This window comes from Rattus norvegicus, chromosome 3 (genome assembly GCF_036323735.1).
Source record: "Rattus norvegicus strain BN/NHsdMcwi chromosome 3, GRCr8, whole genome shotgun sequence".
In the NCBI taxonomy this organism is placed as follows: Eukaryota; Metazoa; Chordata; class Mammalia; order Rodentia; family Muridae; genus Rattus; species Rattus norvegicus.
The window spans coordinates 112069141-112090545 of NC_086021.1; positions in this window are offsets into that span (position 1 = coordinate 112069141).

Here is a 21405-nt window from a genome sequence, read left to right on the forward strand (position 1 = left end):
AGAGGGGTCTGGAGATGCCTCTGCTGCTTCTGGCCCTTGCACCACCGTTAATTATAGCGAGTGCGGTGACTCATGGGTATCAGCCGCTTTTTATCTTTTCCCGCCAGAAGACAGCATTTCTCTGGAGAAGCTCAGGACAAGCATGGCAGACATCAATGAGTCAGAGAGCAGGTTTCACAACAAAAGTCCAACCACAGTGTTCCCACTGCTCAGAGCAGGTCAGGGATTCGAAGTCTGCAGCAGTGCAGCTCACAGGGAAGAACATGGACTTCAGAAAGGAGGGCAGTCTGGATTCAAATCCTATGTCTGTGGCCTTCTGCTTTTTTTCCCCGTCTATTGAGACTCCCCCCACCCCCAACACAGGACAATTAAATGAAAACAAAATCTAGAGTACCAAAAGACTTACAAGAATCGTCTAGAACTCTTGCCCACGAGCTCACCTGTTGATTTGCTGTATCTTCCATTCTCTGCTCGCAGTGTCTGGGTGTGCTCACGAGTCAGCCCTGTACCCTGACAAGCGGCCTTCCCCTTGTACCTTGAACCACAGTGATTATTTGCAACGGCCGGGCTTCTTGCCCAGCCTCACCACAAAGATCACATCAGTGTGTCTTGTGTCTTTTGCAAAGCCCCAGTTTGACACTGTGTTTCTGAGACAGTGGTGCTGACACTGCAGACTGGTAGGCAGCTGGTGGGTGGTGGGAAGTAGGTGATCTCTATGGCTCAGGGCTGGAGCCTGGCAAAGTGTGCAGTTCTCCAGTGTTTTACTCCAGTTCCAGCCTCCCCCCTCCCCGCCCGGTGACTGGATCTTTCAACACTATTCCTAGTTTCCCGAGCTCTCTCATTTATGAATTTCTTTAGCATCAAGAGTACGTATCCTTGAACAGTGCCTTGTGTTGTTGTGGTACTTTTCCGTATTCTGTGTCAATCTGTAGGGCAATCCTGTAAGGCAGACAGGGAACATGTCCCTGTTTTATAAATGAAGACACTGAGTCTCAGTGACCATGCTTAGGTGATGAGAGCCCACACTCTGCCCTGCTGCTTCCTCTCTCTCTCTCATGTCTTCCCAACCATGATGTGAACTAAATGGGTGTTCTTTTCCCTCCCCTGAATGACTTAACCACGGGTCCAAACCCAGCTTTAATGTCCACTGAAACCACCCAAAGAGTTTGCTGAGGCCCAGGCTGTGTTGTAGAACGGCCAGCAGAGAGTCTGAACTGGCTCCCAGATGACTCCTGCCACGGTGGGCTGTGGACAGCAGATGTGTAACGAGGACCTATAGGGTGGGCTCAGCAAGTATTTGCTGTGAGGCACTCAAAGGTGACTGGTGACACTTGACAATCCTAAGATGGCACCGAACTATACTGATCATTCGTAATGACCGCGGAGGTGGCCCAGGGTTCTGCTTTGGGAGTCTGTGGGGCCGAGGGCCAAGGGGACCATGCAGAAGGTACCAGAGGAACTGTGCATACTAGCCCAGGAAATACGTTCCATGGGGAAGTTACCTTCAGACCCTGTCACTCCATCCTGTCTAGTCGACAGTCCCAACATATCCCACACTAACCCCAAACCCACATGTTGGGCTGTCACAGCAGGAGTCAGCCCCTTGGTACCAACCTCTGTATTAGTCACTTTTCTGTTGCTATGGTAAAACACTATGACCAAGGCCAACTTATGTTTTCAGAGGGTTAGAGCCAATGACGGCAGAGAAAAGGCACAGTGGCAGAGATAGCTAAAAGCTCACATTTCAAAACTGCAAGCGAAAGGCAAAGAATGCACGAGGGATGGTGGGAAGCTTTTGAAGCCTCAAAGTGAGAGCTTCCTTCAGTGAGGCCACATCTCCTAATCCTTCCCAAACAGTTCAACCAATCCAAGAATGGGGGCTGTTCTCATTCAAGTGACCATAGCACCAACACCAAACTCAGACTTGCCAGCGCGTCTTTGAGGATGTATGCGTGTGCACATGTTCCGTTAAATAATAAAAACAGGATGTACCATCCCACACTAGTGCCAGCTACTCTCTGGCCCCAGCAGTTTTGCCACCTCCATGGCTAACCCCATGCAGTGACTGCCCATCTTGTGGTTAACACTTATAAATCCCTGTAACCCAGTAAAATCAAAACTCTAGAGGCTTGTAATTTATCAGTCGGATTTCTATCACTAAATTCTCAACCCACAAAACGCCCAAACAGAGAACTCAGAGCCAATTGATATGATATAAGCTGTCCACTTAGATTGGACGAATTATCCTGTAATAATCCATCCCTTATATAATATTCATAGCTAACTGTGGCTATTTAAAGCCACACAGATCTGGGTCCTCCTTCTCTCCCTCCATCTTCCTTCCTTCTCCTTCTCCATCTCTCTCCAGCCTCCCCAAAACTCTCAGCCCGCCTTCCCTTTCTACTGCCCAATCATAGGCTCTAGCCTTGTCTTTCACCTGCCCTCACCTGCATATAGACAGCCATCTACGTGCGCACATGTATAGAACCAGAGCTGTTTTAATTAGTTTTTTTGAACACTTATTTATTTTTATAAATGTGAGTACACCATTGCTGTCCTCAGACACAGCAGAAGAGGGCATTGGATCTCATTACAGGTGGTTGTGAGCCACCAACCATGTGGTTGCTGGGAATTGAACTCAGGACCTCTGGAAGAGCAGTCAGTGCTTTTAACCGCTCAGCCACCTCTCCAGCCCTAGTTTTCTTTTTGATTGCAATGAAATGCTATGACCAAGAAGCAAGTTGGGGAGGAAGGGTTTAGTGTTTTACACTTCCATACTGCTGTTTATCATGGAAGGAAGTCTGAGTAGGAGCTCCAACAGGGCAGGAACCTAGAGGGTGCCGTTTCCTGGCTTGGTTCACATGGCTTGCTCGCCCTACTCTCCTGTAGAACCTAGGACCACCTGGCCAGGGATGGCACCACCCACAATGGACAGGGCCTCCCCCCCATCAATCACTAATTAAGAAATCGCCTTGTGGAGGCATCTTCTCAATTGAGGTTTCCTCCTTTCAGATAACTCTAGCTTGTGCCAAATGGACATAAGACTAGCCAACAGGGCTTTTATTCTGGGAGTGGCTTTGCCCTTTTAGGAGCTTATTAGTCAGGCCTTGGGTAATCACGACAGAGATGCATTGATGGACTTACACCAGAGATACAGCTAAACAGCCCAGGATACTCATCCTTTCTGCCAAAGACTTACCCATCCCTGACTGTCAGTGGACTCGGGTTTGAGAGATCCTGGTACAGAAGAAGGGAGTCACTTTTACCAGGAAGAGTTGTCACCAGCTAAGAGAGGAGATCGGGTGCTTTACAATTGATATCTAAATCCACCTATTTGAATTAGCCACTCTGAGGAGACATTTTTCTTTGAAGTGTCTGAGCAGGCAGAGTAGCTTGTAAAGGAATAGGAAAAACAAATCTTGAAGACCATCGAAGGCCTCTTGCTCTTTCCGCTGATGTCTTTTCTTCTAGTGACCACTTATCAAGTGATTGAAATCTAGGTAAATATGTATTTGCTAGAATCATGCAGAAGTTAATGAATAAAAACAAATTTAGGAGGGGATGGTTCAGTCAGTAAAATGCCTATTGCATCCACATAAAAAGCCCCGAGAGGCAGCCCACCTCTTAACACTCAGTACTAGGGGCAGAGACGGGTAGACTTTCAGAGCTCTCTGGCTAGTTAGGCTGGCCAATCGATGAGCACTGGGTTCAATAAGAGACCAAGTCTCAAAAAGTAAGGTAGAGAGTCCTGGATACAGATACTCAACCTTGACCCCTGATCTGCACATCCATTTATACTCACATGCATGGTGCAAACACACAAAAACACATATAACAAAAAATAAATCTTTATGATAATGATCTCAAACCTGGTGGAATGTCCGTCATCACTAGAGACATGCTGAGAGGGAGGGAGGGAGGGGGGAGAGGGAGAGGGAGAGGGAGAGGGAGAGGGAGAGGGAGAGGGAGAGTAGCTGCTTCTGTGGAAGGCTCTGGGACTTTCCATTTTTCAGATCAAAATCCTGATTCTGTTAGTTCTTGGGTTTCAATGGGACTTAGACAGAAAAAAAAGCAGGATGGAGTCTCAGAAGGTTCAAGATCACCAGAAGAGCCTACAGGAGGCTTTACACAGTAGCACCGGTGCTCAGGTTCTCCATAGACTTCCCATGGGAGTAGGTTCCAGGGGCTAGGGAGTGGGAGACAATGGCGCCCCTGAAGTTAAGGCTTTGCAAGGCAGGGCCAGTAAGCACAGGCTGAAAATCAGGCCATCATCAGGAAGCCTCGGGCAGAGCTTGTAGACAGACATAAGCAGCGAGAGCAGACCAGACTCTGAATGTGTTGAAGAGACACTGAGTGATTTTCATGGAGCAGAGGAGGGTTGAAGGGTGGCCCAGGGGGATGGGGCTGAGATAAATGTCAGGGGGTGAGGGTTGGAACACGAGGGTTTCCTCTCTTGCATCATCCCTGGAGCATTGGTGATGCTGACAGTGGTGGAGAAGGATGGTCTGACAAGAGGGACTCCAAGGTCCACTGAGAGGACAAACAGACTCCTGGGGGAAAGATGGAGGGGTAGAAAGAGGAAGACACAACCAGGAAGAGAGATGAGACAGATGAGAAATGAAGTGTGGATGTCAGGGAGGTCTGACAAGGCTGACCCTTGTGTGAACCTGGACCTGCTCTGCTAGCACCACCCCTGGGACTCATATACAGGGTGCTCAAGGGACACAAGGGGAGCGATTGTGCACATCCAGTGCTGAATCTCTGTGCACATCAGCACCACTGTGTGTGTGCGTGCTCTCTCAGAGAGCGATCTCCTTTTGCAGATGAAGAACTGAGGTTTAAGAAGCCCCTCATCCTCACCCAGGTTCTTTCAGTTTGTGCTTATGGGACATTGGCATAAATAGCTCACAGTGGGCTCTTAACTCTTCCTTGTCCTGATCTCAGGGCTTGCTGAACCCCCTACCACAGCTGTAGGTCTATGCAGAGAATGGCACAGCTGCCCTGCCCACTCACTATCTAGGCCACTGGAGACAACTGTCCCATTCCCAGAGACAACAGGCATGACTGGCAAGATGGTCCCTCTCTTACATTCAGGTATAGGGCCTTTTTGCTTAATAGGCTCATTCAGTATTTTATATCACATACCAGAACTCAAGGACTAATGAGAGTATAATGTTAGCCAGGTACTGAGAAAAGAGGAAACTGAGAAACACATTTGAAAAGTTCAGGGTCAATGATTTCGTTTTGAGAGCCGCATCTTGCTTTCCCAAAGAGCTCTACATCAGAAGGAGATGACTGGGAGGAAGCTGTTGGTTTCTAGTAATGATGGGGCTGGGAGTAGAATCATCTGGACCCAAGGATAGAATTACCCCTCCCCCCCCACACACACCCTTTTAGCAGGAGCAGGCATCCTCCAGTTTTGTAAGGTATATCTGAGTTCTTGCCATCCATAGTAGGAAGGCTAGGCTTGGAGAATGACCTAGGAAGACACTTGAAGTTGGCCTTTGGCATCCGCACACAACGGCACACATGTATATTCACATACTGATGCATGTGGATATGCATGAACATGAATACATGCACATAAATAATGAAGGCCTTGAGCCTTCAGAGATATGTCTTGCCCTGACTTCTGAGCTCTTTAGATGTAGAACCCTATAGTGGCCTTTATCATTCAACGACGAGGGCTTAGCCTTCCTTCTATCCTGGACCCTAACAAACCTCTGTCCTAGCAAGGGATCATCTGGTAAAAAGGTCATGATAATGTTGTGGCAAGAGAGATGACAACAAGCAGATCTAGAAGGATCAGCATCTGTCACCACCCCAGAAATAGCTATGAGGAGGAGTTGACTGACCTCTTCTTGTGGATGCTCATCTGATAAACACGCCCTGAGTTCACTGAGTGGTGAGCAGGCTGTGGTGGTCTTATGGGAAATGTTAGTCATTGACAAGCAGGCCCGGCCAAAAAGTAGTCTCTGCCTTTCTCTCTTGAAGTGCAGCTGTCAGTGTTTTCTAGTGACTGCGGTGACCAGGCATTATATGACTTTGCATGGGGAAATGGGAACAAGCATGTATTTGCCCTCAGAAAGGCAGTGATGACAGATTAAAAAGAAAAGATTTCATCCAGTCTAGCTAGTGAACCAATAATTTTGAGTGAGTTTGAGGAACACAAATGAGGGGTTATTTACAGAAGAAGCCTTGGGACCTTGGACAACAACACCACTGTTACCCACCCCCAGCAATGGTTAGCCACTCCTATATGCTCAGGGAGAAGCCTCACCTGCCTCATGAGGCACCTCATAATCTTCCTCATGAACCTTGAGAGCTGCCCCTCCATCCACAGTGGAAGATTAGTGGGCCTGGCCTTATGAAGCTCTGGTGTGGGTACTCACAACTGCTTTGTTTCTATGACAGTGACCCAACCCCTTCTCTGGTTCTTACATTCTTCTACCTGCTTCTTTCAAGATGTTTCTGGAGGCTTGGAGGGGTGATAAGATACGTGATTGATTGTATTTATATTCTCGTCATTTTGCTATTTGTACTTTGACTAGCTATGAGTCTGAAGTAACCTCCACTCACTTCTAAAAGAAACTTCTTTAACCAAGGCCAACATCATAACAACCTAGAGGCATAAACACGGGCATTTAGAAGGCCATTTGGCAGGCACACTGCATGTAATTGACAAAACGAAAGCTGCATTTCCCCCACTAGTGCTCATGATCTTCTCAATCACAAGGTTTTATCTGTCTTGTAACACTAAATGCAAATTCCTTTCTGTGACACGGGCCTTAAATGCAATGAGGAGACAACCGTATCCATAACGTCATGCCACTACTACACCAGGGAACATACCTCGCCTGGCATGCTGGTGACATCAACAGGCCATCTTTAATAGCTGAACAACCCCAGGGAAGTGAGGGGCAGACTGTATAGATGGTAGCCTCAGATGGACTAACCTGTGCTAATGGCCTTTCTCATTCAATGAATATTCTTTAGTGACCCAAACAACCCCTTTGACAGGAAGGGAGAATCCTGTTTCTTATTTCTCTATGTGCTCCACCCAGAGTATGTGGTGACTTCAGTAACAGAGATAAGTAAGATGCTCTTAGCATTTAGTTCTGGCACTCAACCAGCAGCTGCAGCACTGGCTTTTATTGTGTTAGGGCTTTTAGAGACGTTTCTGGCCCACAGTTATAGGGAGGTAACTTGCTCTTGATCTGGAGCTTTCATTCAATAACCTTATGACTCCTGGGAGTATCTCTTCCCTTCTGTGCAGGCTATCTCCATTTAAACTCTTAAGCATCATTGTAACATTTAATCTGGGCTGTTGTAAGTTTTGTCTTTTTCTCAACAACTTTGTTAAGTATCATAATATGCCTCACCCAACCATAAAAATCCCCAAAGATTTCACAACTGTGCCTGGCTCCTCACTCTGTGCACCCTGACCTCCTCTCTGCTCTCTTAGGTGCACTCACACATGGTCTGCATGTGTTTCTGCATCTGTAAGACATGCAGAGGGTAGCATTACTAATGAAACCTCCTGCAGATAGGTGGGATCTCTGAAGGCATAGACCAATTGATTCCGACTTTCAGCAACCAGAAAGATACGTTTTAAAACCCACTCAGAGGAGAAGGGGAGGGGAGATGGGGAAGGGTGGCCAGAAGAGGGATAATGAGCCGGATGTGTGTAAAGTGAATAAGAAAAAAAATGTTAAATTAAATTTAAAAAATTCAATAGAATGAAAAAAAATCCCACCACTTGTATCAATTATTTCCTTAAAAAGTAATGTCAGTTAGTCATTCAACGCTCTATGATCCATAATCATTGATCATGGACCATCCAGCTTTCTCATCCCGGGATGCTTCTTTGGGCTGCCATCTCTCTCCCCAACCCATGGCTAGGTCTGGCCCGCTTTGCTCGGCCCAGGCCCGATGGGAACAGGGCCCTGCTCTTTCCTCACATGATGCTTAGGTCAAGTCAAATCTCTGGATCTGCCAGGCTCTCAGGTTCCACTGCAGTCATTATCTCTCAATCAGGCACATCTGGCTGCTGAAGATGCCCTGGGCTGGGGGAACCCTCTCCACACTCAGTCAATGCACTTGTCTCAGTTAGGGTTTCCATAACTGTGAAGAGACACCGTGACCAAGGCCACTCTTATAAGGACAACATTTAATTGGGGCTGGCTTACAGGTTCTGAGATTTCAGTCCATTATCATCAAGGCAGGAAGCATGGCAGCCTCCAGGAAGGCATGGTGCTGGAGGAGCTGAGAGATCTACATCTTCAATCAAAGGAAGCCAGGAGCACACTGTCTTCAGGTAGCTATGAGGGTCTCAAAGCCCACCCGAAAAGTGACACACTTCCTCCAACAAGGCCACACCTCCTCCAACAAAGCCACACCTCTTAAGAGTGCCACTCCCTGGGGCAAGCATATTCAAATCACCACAGCACTTCTTGCAGGGAAAGATGTATGTACACAGCCTGGGAGCTTTGTTCCCTCTCCTGGGACAAACTCAACTTCCTTGCACTACTGTGTCTCCATCTCCACCGATGCTTGTTGTTTCTGAGGCTCCCAGGGGCTGCCAGGACCCAGCACATATGAACCCAGAGTCAAACATCCTGAACGTTAGCACGGAATAAGTAAATTGGTAGGGCTTCTGCATCCTGCACAGTCCTTGCATGCAGGCAACCATCGTTACCCAGTTAGGGGGAAAGTGACTCTCACTGGGGAGAGCACCTCCCTCCGTCAAAGCAGGTACCGTGAACATCCCCGGCACCTCTTCTGGTAATTTGCTGGTCAGCTTTTACCACCTTTCAGCATCTCCCAAGTACTGACTGTGGCTTCTCATTTGTTTTCCCTCAGAACTCTAGCTACACCCAGTAGTGTCTTTTCATGGTCCAGGCAGGTCTCCTTGTGTGACTTATCTCTTCTTCATTGCATTAGCGTTTTGTAGACCTGATTGACACTCTGGCTTAAGTCATTCCAGAGCTTTTCCTGCTTCACAAAGATCATGACCCTCCATGGAGTTTGACAAAGCCATCAAAGTCTTTCTTAGTTCCAAGGTCTCTGCTGAATTAACTTCCTTCTTTTTTTTTTTTTTTTTTTTTGGTTCTTTTTTTCAGAGCTGGGGACCGAACCCAGGGCCTTGCACTTCCTAGGCAAGCGCTCTACCACTGAGCTAAATCCCCAACCTTTAACTTCCTTCTTAACCATCCAGTGAATAGTCCTACCCAGCCTGGTTAATCGGGTATCAAATCTGCCTCTCTCACACCCAGTTCCTTCACTGCCTTAGCTCCTTTTTCTTATTGATTTGATAAAACACCCCACAAAAGCCACTTAAGAAAGGAAGGACTTCTGGCTTACAGTTGGGGAGGTTACAGGTCAGCAGCGCTGGAAAAGCATAGTGCTGGAGTTTGAGGTGTCTGATTAAATGAGGCAAAGTGCTTCTTATAGTGCTTGGCACAAAAGGAAAAGTTAGGTGTACATCAGCATTTTCTTATTACTCCAGATATATGGGTCGTCTAGTATGGTTTTGTGTGGGAGCATCTTGACCTTCCTGGGCACCTTCTACCATAGCTGGAAGGCAAAAAAGACCAATACACCATGGCCTTGGGAGGGACAGGTACTTGGCTCTAGGAGGGGCTCATGTTCCTTTCCTGCTGTTTGCATTTCTTGTGGACCCTGTGGGGCGGAAGACAGCCACCCTGCATGCTCAGTCCAGTGCCCCAAAACCCCGGATGCACTCCCAGAAGCAGATATGTGTCGGCTCCAAGCACTCGGAGGAATTCTTTAAGACATAGTGTGATATGGCGTTGAAACCAGAGGCTCGCTCTTTCGGTCCAGGGTTGGGCAAGTCTCATCCCCGCTGAACTTCTGCAACTGATAAAGGCAGGGTCTGCTGGCAGAATTCATTTTTCACTGGGCCATCTGCATCCAGTCAAACATAACTTGTCTTTCTAAAAAAACTACCCGGCAGCCTCGACCCGACACAACCTCCTCCTGACGTTTCGGGCGCTGCTCCTGGTGCCCGGTCGGGGGGTTGGACGGTGTCAACCAACTGGGGTCATCATAATATACATGGAAGCATTGAAGTGGCCTAGTGTTTATGTGGCTGATGCCCTGTTGCTTTTTTATCAGTTCGAGTTATTGCCAACGAAGCTCCACGTTAGCTCGTCTATAAATCTTCTGAGCAGTGTTTTTATTTTCTGAATTTTGCCATTGCTGTTATCAGCTTTTATCACCTGTTTATGTAGAGCCCATTACTACTCTTCCGAGCCGCCTATTCTCCGCCTTTCTCATCCACTATTCTCCTTCCCTTGTCTCCTACTGGGAGTGCATCTGGGGCTTTAGGGGCACAGTACCGAGCATGCGCATGCGCGATGGTGTGGGTGGCAGTCTTCTGCCCCACAGGATCAACAAGTACAGACAGCAGAAACATGAGCCCCTCCCAGGGATACGTCTTTTGCAGGTCGGAAATCCTCAGTTGAGGTAATTGGGCTAGAGCCTTACACTGTCATCTACAAAGTTCATGGTGAAGAACCTTATAATCTAGTTGCAAATAAAACAAACTACACCAAAATAAAAAATACTTGCAACCTCTCCCCCACACCCCATTATGTTTTAAGTAAGTTTATGATTTTTTCCCCTTGGGCCATATTCATAGCTGTTTTTGGAGCGCATGAGGTTCGTGGGTTTTAGGTTGGAGCTATCCGTGTATGCTCCCAAACGCAGAGCTTTGTGCGTGCTAAGCAGGTACTGTCCCTAAACTGCTCCCTCAGCTCTGCCTCCGGTCCTTTTGATGCTCAAGTTCTCTCTCCCCGAGGGGACATCCTGCAGGATACTTTCTCTGCCTGCAGCCCTTCATGGAAAGGACTACAGGATTCAGGCTTTGGGGGGAACACAGAAGATGGACCAAGTATTAGTGACAAAATTCACCTCTCCCACCTGGTTGGATCATCATAAAGTCAGCACCCAGGGCAGTGCCCCACGTGTCCCCCAGAACATGCTTTCAGAACTGAGAGTGGCCGAGGGGGCTCTGTCCCCTGACATGATCAGCTGCAGTCTGGAGTTGGAAGAGAAACATAAGCTTGTTCCTGTTCTGCCCAATTCTATCCTTAGTTTTAACTGACATTCGGGGACATAGATATTTAAAGTAGGCCAGGGAGTGATATCATTCACTCCTTAACCTCACATCAGAGAGGGCTTCAATCTCATCTGTTGAGCAGACATTTGATGCAAACTTGCTGAGTGTCCAGACTCTAGTTGAGAGTTGAGTCAGGTGTCACTGTCCTCCTTGGGGCCTCAGTCTTCTAGGAGAAGCGGAAACACAAGCAAGTGATGCACACATTTACTGAGGATCAAAAATGAGCTTCGCTTGCAGACGCACGGGAAGCTTCAGTGTGTAGTTTTATAAACGCTCAAAGATGCCCAGGGGCTTTTTGTTTTTTTAATTATATATTTACTTTGCATCATGATTGCTCCCCACTCCGAGTCCCCCACTTACACAGTCCCTCCCACATACCCTTCCCCTCTCCTCCGAGAGGGTGGAGGACACCCTCCTCAGTCCCCTCACCCTAGGTATCCCCCATCAAGTCTTTGCAGGGCTAGGCTCATCCATTCCCACTGAGGCCAGACAAGGCAGAGCAGTTAGGGAAACACATTCCAGACAGGCAACCGCTTTTGGGACAACCCTCGCTCCAGTTGTTGGGGGACCCACATGAAGACCGAACTTCACATCTACTACATACGTGAGGAGGGGCCTGGGTCCAGTCCATCCATGCTCTTTGGGTGGTGGTTCAGTCTCTGAGAGCCCCCAAGGGTCCAGCTTAGTTGACTCTGTTAGTTTTCTGCACACAAACTGTTTATAAAAGGGAAAAAGGAAAGAATGTTTCAGATAGAGAGAAGTACAAAATTTAAAGGGACAGGCGACTTCTTGATCTGCTCAGATGAAGAACCATGGTGCCAGTGTCTATAAAAGACTGGTTTTTGTTTTTGTTTTGTTTTGTTTTGTTTTTCAGGGCCAGCACCCTAGGGGTCTTCAGAACCACCTTCCACAGACTTGTTAATAGGAGCCAAGCTACCTATTCTCACAACTGGCTCAGGAAATTACTCAGCAGAAACAACTGGCCCAAGAGAGGCCATCAGTCAACTCAAATTGGAAGTGTTTACACAATTATTGGTAAATGCTCAAAAATGGGATTTCTTTTTTGTTTGACAGCCACCCACACCCCAGAGCCAGGGCAGCCTAATCTCAGGGGTGCTTTCTGTACAGTGGGCAATTCCTGAGAGTCTGGCCAACAAGTCTATTTTAGTAGAGTCAATGATTCCCTCTGTCAGGAAGGGGATTTCTTTTTTAAGCACATAGTCTTCACAGAGAGAGCCAAAGAGGCATGTGTGTGTGTGGGTGGTGGTGAAAAAGTCCAATTCCTTCTTTCTTTGAAGATGTGTTCAGCAGGGCTTGTGTTTCGGCCTAACACCATGTGTCCCTGTACTCCCTCTAATGTGCCGTCCTGATACCTCCTAGGTGTTCAACCCATGAGACGTTTCCTTTGACAGCCATAACTCTTGAACAGAAGAGCCTCTCCCAGCTGGGTGTGGCTGGTCCCTCATCACCTCAGCTCCATCACTATACAGGAAAACACCAGTTTGGCAAAGAAATGCCTTCCACCCTTTCGGAGACACCAGTTGTTTCTCTGAAACCCGACATGACCTTGTCCTTAACAGATGTGAGCCTGGGTCTTGGAATCTCTGGCCACAAGCAATCAGTTTTGCCAATCCAATATGATAGAAGGAGTCAAAGATGCTTAATTCTGGTTCAGCTGGTGATCAGTGGTGTTCAGGGGACACATCTCTTAACCGTCCCCAGAAACTTTGTTTTTGCCCTATACCATGGTACAAGCAAACTCATCGAGGTGAGGGTGACCCCCGTTAGGGTTTAAGGAGGCCTTGTGCAAGGCGTACAGCCCTTCTTGTCAAGGTCAGTTTTTCTTTCTGTCTCCTCTCACTATACCTGACCACTTCTGCTTCCTCTCCCATCCTCACTCAGTGCAGAGACTGATGTTGACTTAAAAAAAAAAAAACACCTCATAAACCTTATGTCTCAGTCTGTTTTCTGTTGCCATAGCTGGATGCCACAGACTGGGCAGTTTATAACAAAGTTCTTCTGAAGGTTGATCTGGTGAGGACAGGCTGGCTGGTGGGGACCTGACTGAATCCCAGTCTGGTACAGGGTTTCACACTGTTGAACCCAGAGCCTCCTGCTTAGTTCTCTCCTTGTCATAAAGCTGATGTATCAGACAGGGTTGTCTAGAATAATGAAAATATATTTATGACGGATTGATTAAATCAGCACATGCAACAAGGTTGGACTAGTTCAACAATGCTTCCTTACATCTGAAAGTCAGAGAACAAGGTAGTTACTTCCAGTCTTTGAGGCAGGGGAACCTTTGAAGTCTCAATCTGGTGCTGAAGGTCTGGAGGGCTCTTAGAGAACCATTGGTCCTTGGCTCATGTTGGAAGCCCAGAACAGTTGCTTCTGATATCAGCAAAATCATATCATCATGGTCATCATTGTCATTGTCACCATTGTCATCGTCATCATCGTCATCATCGTCATCATCATCATCATCATCATCATCATCAGCAGCAGCAGCAGCAGCAGCAGCAGCAGGATAAATTAACTCAGCAGGGAGAAGAAAGAGCAATCAAGCAAAAGGCATATAATCTTCCATGTCTTTTAAGTCTGGGCTGCGACGAGAAGGTGGCATCCACATTTAGGGTAGATAATCCCATATCAACTAAGGCAAACAAGACAATTTCCCATAGAGGGGCCCACAGTCCAATCTGATGTACACAGTTTCTCAACTGAGACTCTCAGAGGATTACAAGTTGTGACAAGCTGACATTAGAAACTAATCATTGCAGTCACAGTTTCATTGATTGGGGCCCCATCCTTGTGGCCACGTTTAAACCCCACACAAATATTGTAGCCAGAATAACATCTACCCTTCTAAATCCTTCTAGTGGGGCTTGAATGGTGTGTACCATTTACCTACATTTCCTTGTGGAATCCCATGGGGAGAACACTTGTCAGGCAAAGGCATCACACAGTGACCCTTGAGGACTCCCACAGTAGCTTGTACTGCCTTATTCTATAAGCTCTAAGCATTGTAAAGCAGTGGACAGGAAGAGAGATGACATCATAGCTCTGTGGGGGGGATGTCTTAAAGGTGTTGAACAATTTGCATGTCCCATTGTGAACTCTTGGCCATGGGGAACCACTACTATTTTAAGTTGCTAGAATTAAGCAGAACTGGAAAGATTCTGAGGGCTAAAGGATTGGGGAGTAAAAGAAAGCCGGTAGCCTAGTCTCCTTGTACAGAGAGAGACTAAGGCTCCGTCATTAGTAGCACATCCAAGAATCAAGTCTAGCCTTCTGAGCTCAGTGCAGAGGTCAGGTTCGAATCAGTAGGAAGTGGGGACTCCTTGTTTTGGACTCTTTTCCGTCCTCGGAAAGCAGAGGAGCCATTAACACTGGGAGGTTGTTTAGAGCTAACCAGGGTCCACATGGTTGTGCTGCCCCAGGGAGTGGCTGTGAGGAGCAATGGGGCTTGTTTCCGGGAACACGGAGGCTGCTGCATGCTGCCTTCATCACAGCCTCGAGGGGATCAGAGCCCCCAGAGCCGACGGGATATACGTCATGCACAAAACTAGCTCTGTCTTGAGCCAAGTACATAGACAAGACTCAGAGCTGGGATTTCAGGTCTCTCCAAAGTGAAATGAAGCATTGTAGAGATAAGACAAAACCTGGGAAGTTGGCAACAGTCAAATAGCTTCAAAATGGATGTGTTTGGAGCACAGTGTTGACCATATGTAAAGTATATAAAAACACTGGAAAAATTTATGGGGTGATTTTTCTCTCTTTGTCTTTCCCCATGTGTTTATTCTGGCCATTGCCTTAATGGCTTTTGACATTCTTGACCACTGAAAAGTCTTTCTATAGGTTCTGGCTTCATTTGTACGTGTGTGTGTGTGTGTGTGTGTGTGTGTGTGTGTGTGTGTGTGTGTGTGTGTGTTTGCCTTTATTTTAATCTAAAGCATGCCGCACGTGTGGGTGTGGGGAAGGAAGCATGAAGGGCATCTTGCCCACTCCTCTGTCTTCAGAGGTATCTTTACACTGATTCCTAGTTAGTGTGTAAAAGAAGAGTGAAAACAAAATTACTCAGAGCTAGGCAGTCCTGGTTTGTGTCCAGCTCGGCCACGGCCATGTGATCCTCAGTAAGTCACTTAGCCTCTTGAATTCTCATCCAAAACGGAAATAATAGCAGTACCTGTCTGGATCCATCTGGATCCTGTCAGGAGACAGAAGCCACACAGAGATGAAACAGAGATGGTTTGATCCTAAGCTATATTAAAATATTACCGTTGATTAACCATAAGATGTGAAGATAACTCGTCCCAAGAAGGACAACTTGGAATGTGGAGTCCTCCCATTAGGCTAGAGTTCAGAACGGACTGGAAAAGGCATGATTACAGCTCATCTGACGGAGGGGTTTCCTGGGTTGTCTGGGCCAGAGCCGATTTAGTTCCTGGGTACAGGAAGCAGTCCTGCCAGTCTGAAGTGAGGGGGTTCAAGGAGTCGGGATGCTGAGAATCCCCTTCCTGACAGGAGACATCTGGTCTAGGAACACAGTGCTAGTGTAAAGGTCATCATGGGGAGCTGGGAAGAGAGTTTAATTGATAAAGTACTTGGCTCAAAAGCATGAAGGCCACTTGAGTTTCCAAAACCCACATTCAGAAGAAGCCAGGTGTAATGGTGCTGTAATCCCAGCATTGAGGAGACAGGAGAGGCCTAGGCTTCAGTGGTCTGTTGATCTGGTGTAATTTGCAAAATTCAAGCCAGAGAGAGAGAGAGAGAGAGAGAGAGAGAGAGAGAGAGAGAGAGAGAGAGAGAACACATTAAAAATAATAAGAGGATCGTGGGAATCAATGTCCCAGAACACAGAGAGATAAAAGCTGGTGTGTGTGTGTGTGTGTGTGTGTGTGTGTGTGTGTGTGTGTGTGTGTGTGTGTGTGTCTGAAAATGTACTGCTGTACCAGTAAGGCCATGACAATGTGGTCTCTGGGTTTCAGCCAGCAGTGAGAGGTTGCTCAGTACCTGGGCATCCTGGGAGGCTGGAATGGGCAGAAGGTCAATGGGCACCCCTCTTATGAACCCCCACTTATGCAAAGGGAGGATTCTAAAGTGACATAAAGAAGCGCACCAAAACTCATGCCCTCTCTCTATCGCCCTCTATTGACAAAGTATAACATTGCATGCTATAGAAATGCTGAAAGTGTCCAGTCTCATAATTCAAAGCATGTTCTGAAGGGAGAACTCAAGAGATGAGAGGCAGCGAATTAACTCATGGCTTCCTAGAATCTTTGGGAGGCAATTAGAGTCTTTATCATAATGACCAATAATATTCCAGGCTAAGGAATCTGTTCTCTTGACTTCTAGGGCTTGTCGATCTACAATTTTCAAAATATGTACTGAAGTCTTTACCTCAAGTGCATTTTATATGGTGATAACACACAGATTCTATCCACAACTCTTGGGAATAATTAAGTAATAGGTCTTATGATTGCAAGACACTGTCTGCATCCAGCATGGATCAAATGAGACAAGCTTTGTAAGTGGAATTAGTTTCTGAAGAGGAGTAGGGACTTTTGTACTGGTTCAGGTCATGTTTCCCATTCATGGTCTTCCCAGATGTTAGATTGCATCTTTATTTGGGAATAGGCCATTGCAGATGCTGTTCATTAAAATGAGGTCATAATAGAAAGAGATGTGTACTTAACTCATTGTGACTGGTAATTTTATAAGAAGAAAAGAAGTGGGGAGGAGGAAGGGATGGGGAGGAGGGGGAGGAAGGAAGGAGGGAGGTCAGAGAGATACACCTAGAAAACAAGAAATGCCAAGATTGCCGGTAACTGCGAGAAACCAGAAAAGGGCACAGATAGATCTTCCCTTTCTGCCAAGAAGGACTTAGTCCTGATGCTATGCTGATCTCCAATTCTGCTCTAGGAAATGATCCTGGTATGAAAAGACAAATGGTTAACAGCTCTGCTTCTCGGGGGTGTGCTCCCCGAAGCATCCATTTCAGGGTCTATTTTATTTCAAATCTAGCTTTTTCAGGTGTCCGTCCTCTGTCTTTCCTTCGCTTAGTGCTGTGGGAAATGGCGAAGCCCCAAGAGGCTAAATAATTTGCCAGGTTCCAAAGCTGCTGTGTGATCTGCTGTGCTGTGTTGACCTCGTAGAGCAGTTCTGCTGTGTCCCGAGATGTTCTTTTCTGTGTTCAGTAGGTGGAATTCTTCCACGGTGCTTGCAAAGTGGGATAGCCTGTTAATGGAGGCTGTCATGTGATTTGAGTTCCTTTTTGTGCTTATTCCTATTTTGAGAAACTATGTAGCCCAGGCTTGCCTAGAACTCATAGTCTCCCTGCCTAGGCCATGCAGGCAGCTAAGACTAAAGGTATGTGGCACTGTGCCCAGTGTCAATTAATTTTTGATTCTTACATCTGACAGTGACCCAGCAATACCTCTAGCCTGATCTTCCTATTGCCAAATAATTTCAATGAATTCTACCCAAGGTGGGGGAAGGACATGACTATATAGCAAATTTAACCAATTAAAGTAAAATAGCATAGATTCAACAAATTATCCACTACAACATTATTGGTTTATTCTGGGAATAACAGATGTAACTTTTAGGGCACTATTTCCTACTTAACAGGGAAAATAATTATCTTCGTAAATTTAAAACACTGTCAACAAAGCAATTATAACATTTTCTTTGATCAAACATAAAACAGAGTGTTTTCTCATGTTTTTATTTTACTCTTTTCAGACATACATAAGAGAACATGCTGGTTGGTAACTTATAAATACTATAGGTTCATTCCCCATTTCTCAGAGGCTGAAATGTCCCAGATAAAAACTCAGCCAGGTTTGGCATCTGGAGAGAGACAAAACAATTTGTATAATCAAACACTTCTAAGAGTCAAATGCAAAGCCCAGAAGCATTTTTTATTCCCTCTTTGAAATAGGATATCACTATGATGTTCATAAACTTACAATCCTCCTGCCTCTGCCTCCCAAGTGTGGAAATCATAGGTGCCACCGCCATGGACTACTGCCAATGGCATTCTTTTTTCAAATATACAAAGCTAATCAATTTGTACTTGTATGTGTATATGTATGTGTGTTTTTCCTGTACATATGTCTGTGTAGCACATGCATGCCTAGGGCATGATGAACCCAGAAGAGGGCTGAAGTTGCAGACAGTTGTGAGCCACTATGTGGGTGCTAGAAATCAACCCCTGGCCTTCTGGAAGAGCAGCCAGTGTTCTTAACTGCTGAGCCAATTCTCCATTCCCTAAAAAGGTAAAACTATTTAGTGTCCCTATTCAACATTATTTACAATAAAGTAAGCAATATGCTTATGTGATATAGATTGATCAGGTCATAGTTATGTATTTAGGAATATAAATGTGTATGCATATACATGCATGTTCATAACAACAGTTAATGAAAAAAGAGGCCACAAATTTGTAAGACAGGAAGGAGGGGTTTGTGGGGAGGTTTGGAAGAAGGAAAGGGAAATAATGTAACTATATATAATCTCAAAAAAATAAAAGAACTAATTTTTTCTCTTTTATTGTTTTTTTTTAATCCCCATTCCCAGTTTCCCCTCCAGAAACCCACTATTCTGTTCCCCCTCCCCCTGCTTCTATGAGGTTGCTCCCTCACCCACCCACCTACCCACTCCCTCCCACCTTCCCGCCCTGACATCCCCTACACTGGGGCATTGAACCTTCCTAGGACCAAGGGCCTTTCCTCCCATTGATGCCCAAGAAGGCCATCCTTTGCTACATATGCAGATGGAGCCATGGGTCCATCCATGTGTACTCTTGGGATGGTGGTTTAGTGTCTGGGAATTCTGGGGGGGGGTCTGTTTGTTTGATATTGTTGTTCTTCTTATGGTGTTGCAAACCCCTCAGCTCCTTAAAGTCCTTTCTTTAACTCCTCCAATGGGGACCTCATTCTCAGTTCAATGTTTGGCTGCAAGAATTCACCTCTGTATTTGTCAGGCTCTAGCTGAGCCTCTCAGAAGACAGCTATATCAGGCTCATGTCAGCATGCACTTCTTGGCATCCACAATACTCTGAGATTCCACCTCACACCAGTGAGAATGGCTAAGATTAAAAACTCAGGTGACAACAGATGCTGGCAAGGACGTGGAGAAAGAGGAACACTCCTCCATTGTTGGTGGGACTACAAGCTAGCACAACCATTCTGGAAATCAGTCTGGCAGTTCCTCAAAAAATTGGACATAGTACTACCTGAGGACCCAGCTATACCACTCCTGGGCATATACCCAAAAGATGTCCCAACATATAAAAGAGACACGTGCTCCACTATGTTCATAGCAGCCTTATTTATAATAGCCAGAAGCTGGAAAGAAACCAGATGTCCTTCAACAGAGGAATGGATACAGAAAATGTGGTACATCTACACAATGGAGTACTACTCAGCTATAAAAACAATGACTTCATAAAATTCATAGGCAAATGGTTGGAACTAGAAAATATCATCCAGAGTGAGGTAACCCAATCACAGAAACACATATGGTATGCATTCATTGATAAGTGGATATTAGTCCAAAAGCTTGGATTACTCAAGATGCAATTCACAAACCACATGAAGCTCAAGAAGAAGGAAGATCAAAGTGGATGCTTCAGACCTTCTTGGAAGGGGAACAAAACAGGAGGAAATATGGAGACAAAGTGTGGAGCAGAGACTGAAGGAAAGACCATCCTGAGACTGTCCTACCTGGGGAATCCATCCCATATGCAGAATCAAACCCAGACAATATTGTGGATGCAAAGAAATATTTTATTTTAAATTCAATACATTAGGGGGTGGAGAGAAGCCTCAGTGGTTCAGAACACTTTCTCCTCTTGCAGAGGACCCAAGTTACTAACACCCATGTAATAACTCAACTCTATATAACCCCAGTGCCAAGGACTCTGATGCCCTCCTCTGGAAATAAGTGGACCTTAAATAATGCATTAGTTATTCCATGAGCTTCCAAATATTGCTTATAAGTAATTTATTAAGATATTACAATGTATAACTCTGACTAGTGCTTTAAAAATTGATTTTACTCTCTTCAACCTTTAAAGACGTATTTACGCACGACATATTCATGTAACACTCTACTTATCTGATTCGACAAAGAAAACCTTTCTGAGAAGTGCAATGGTTTAAATCCAGTAGACTCATAAAGATGCTGAGTCCAAAGCCTTCTTAAAACCTGTGCATAAACTTCAACCCTGTTGTGAACATTAACCATTCGTTATATATTTTAGAAACAACCATAAGACTGACCTGCCAATTATAACAAGCTAAATTCTCTGTTAAACATCTATTTATTTATTCACTTTACATACGAATCCAAGCCCCCCTCACAGTGCCCTCCCTGTCTCCTTTTCAAAGGGGGAGTCTAGGCAGGGATTTGAAATGCTGGGAATAGTTAGTGGCCAATGTTCCCCGTGCCCCATTTTCTCCTATGTTTCTACCCTCTGGATGATAATACTTAAAAGAAGTAAATGGCCTCTGGTGCTTCATAAGTCACAAGACTTTCTTCTACCAAATGGCACTTCTCCCCGGGAAGACCAGCTCTCTCTCAAGGCATGAGTACTAATATTAGAGCATATGGAGAGATTGCTCTGGTTTATGGGTGCCCTCGTGTCCCCTTGTGGCAATGAGTCTCTTCAATGACAGGGTGAGGCTGAGATCAGCACCATTTACTTCTGATCCTGTCCCCCACTCCCCTCTCCCACCCCCACCCTGGTCCCTCTCTCCCTATTTTGTTCTCATCACTCATCACTATTTTGTTCCCCCTCTTTAGTGGGATTCAAGCATCCTTACTTGGGCCTTCCTTCTTGTTAAACTTCTTACGGTCTGTGGGTTGTATCGTGGGTATTCTGTACTTTTTGGCTAATATCCTTTTGGGTCTGGGTTACCTCTTTCAGGATGATATTTTCTAGTTCTACCCATTTGCCTGCAAAATTTGTGATGTCCTTGTTTTTAATAGCTGAATAGTATCCCATCGTGTAAATGACCTGCATTTTCTGTATCTATTCTTCAGTTGAGGGACATCTGTGTTGCTTCCAGCTTCTGGCTATTACAAATAAAGCTGGTATGAACATAGTGGAGCATGTGTCCTTGAGGTATTGTGGAACATTTTTTGGGTATATTCCCAGGAGTGGTATGTAGGTTGAGTTCATTATGAGGTGAAGGCAGGTAAGGATAGAACAAGGCCTGTCACTGAACAAGAAGGAAGGATGGGCAGGAGAAAAG